The following is a 2644-nucleotide window of genomic DNA, read 5'->3' on the forward strand; positions in this document are numbered from 1 at the left end:
ATATATTCCTTTCTACACAATTCCACTACATTGCACTCCACCAGTCTCCATTCCATCGCATTTCATACCATCACATTCCATTCCATCGCATTCCATTCCATTGCATTCCATTCCAATCCATTCCATTCCATTCCATTCCATTCCATTCCATTCCATTCCATTCCATACCATTCCATTCCATTCCATTCCATAGCATTCCATTCCATCGCATTCCATTCCTTTCCATCCATTCCATTCCATTCCATTCCATTCCATTCCATTCCATTCCATTCCATTCCATTCGATTCCATTCCATTCAATTCCATTCCATATCGTTCCATTCCTTTCCGTTCCATTATATTCCATTCCATTCCATTGTACTCCATTTCATTCCAGTCCTGTCCATTCCGTTCGATTTGATTAGATTTGATTCCAATCCATTTCATTCCAGTGCTTTCCCATCCGTTCCATTCCCTTTCATTCCATTCCATACAACTCCACTCTTTTCCACTCCAATCCACTGCATTCCATTCCACTCCATTTAAACCAAAACCCCTCTTCTCCAATCGACTCGACGCCACTTCGTTGACGCCAATACAGTGCATTCCCTTCCATTACACTCCACTCAGCTCCAGTTCATTCCTTTCTACACAATTCCACTACATTGCACTCCAGCCGACTCCATTCCATCGCATTCCATTCCATTCCATTCCATTCCATTCCATTCCATTCCATTCCATTCCATTCCATTCCATTCCATTCCATCCCATCCCATCCCATCCCATCCCGTCCCGTCCCGTCCCGTTCCGTTCCGTTCCGTTCCGTTCCGTTCCGTTCCGTTCCGTTCCATTCCATTCCATTCCATTGTACTGCATTCCATTCCAGTCCTGTCCATTCCGTTCAATTTGATTTGATTTGATTCCTTTCCATTCCATTCCAGTGCTTTTCCATCCGTTCCATTCCCTTTCATTCCATTGCATGCAACTCCACTACGTTCCACTCCAATCCATTGAATCGTATTCAACTCCATTTAACTCGAAACCCCATCTACTCCAATCCACTCGATGCCAGTTCACTGAACTCCAATAAAATTACAATCCACTCACCTGAAATACATTCCTTTCTACACCATTCCACTGCTTTGCACTCCACCACACTCCACTCCATTCCATTCTATTCCTTTCCATTCTGTTCCATTCCGTTCCATTCCTTTCCATTTCATTCCATTCAATTCCATTGCATTCCATTCCATTCCATTCAATTCCATTCCATTCCATTCCATTCCATTCCATTCCATTCCATTCCATTCCATTCCATTCCATATCATTCCACTCCATTCCGTTCCATTCCAGTAAATTCCATCGCACTCCATTCCATTCCATTCCGTTGCATTCCATTCCACTTCATTGCATTCCATTCCATTCCACTCGATTCCACTCTACTCGACTTCACTCCACTCTACTCCACTCCACTCTAATCAATGCCATTCCACTCCACTCCTCCCCGCTCTATTAAATTAAGTTTCATTCCATTCCACAGCACTGCACTCCACTCCATTCTTTGGTAATGCACGCCACTCTTCTGCACCCACTCCATTCCATTCCATTCCATTCCATTCCATTCCATTCCATTCCATTCCATTCCATTCCAGTTCACTCATCTCAAATTTATTCCAATGAAATCCATGCCTTTCGACTCTAGTCCATTCTATTTCCTTCCATTTCATTCTACATGGATCCACTCCACTCCTCTAAACTCCACTCCACTCCATTGCATTGTATTCCATTCCATTCCGTTCCATACCATAGCATAGAATTCCCATCTTCTCCCTTCCTTTCCTCTCCATTCCATGCCAATCCACTCAACTCCAATTCACAGTGTTCCATTCCTTTGCAATATATTATAATAATATATAGACTACTCAACTCAACTCTACTGAACTCCATTCCATTTCTTCCCATTTCACAAAATTCTAGTCCATTCCTTCCTACTCCATTCAACCACACTGAATTGAATTCCAATCCAATACTTTCCATTCCTTTCAATTCCGTTCCACTCCAATCCATTCCTATGCATTCCCATCTATTCTTTCCATTCAAACACACACCCCTCCCCTCCAATCCACTGAATTCCATTCCAATCCATTCCATTCCATTCCATTCTTTTCTGTTCCATTCCATTCCATTACATTACATTCCATTCCGACACATTGCATTCCATTTTATTCCAATCCACTCCATTCCACTACATTCCATTCCACTCCATTCCACTCCAAAGCACTCCTTTCTACTCCATACCTTTTCTTCCCATTCAACTCCACTCCAGTCAATTCCGTTCCTTTTCATTCAATTCCATTTCACTACAATCCACTCCACTCCACTCCATTCCTTTCAATTCCATTCCACTTTACTACACTCCATTCCAATCCATTCCACTCCATTCCTTTCCATTCCATTCGATTCCATTCCATTCCATTCCATTCAATTCCATTCCATTCCATTCCATTCCATTCCATTCCATTCCATTCCATTCCATTCCATTCCATTCCATATCATTCCACTCCATTCCGTTCCATTCCTGTAAATTCCATGGCATACCATTCCAATCCATTCCGTTGCATTCCATTCCACTTCATTGCATTCCATTCCATTCCACTGGATTCCAC

The sequence above is a fragment of the Symphalangus syndactylus genome, chromosome Y, assembly GCF_028878055.3.
Source record: "Symphalangus syndactylus isolate Jambi chromosome Y, NHGRI_mSymSyn1-v2.1_pri, whole genome shotgun sequence".
Taxonomy (NCBI): Eukaryota; Metazoa; Chordata; class Mammalia; order Primates; family Hylobatidae; genus Symphalangus; species Symphalangus syndactylus.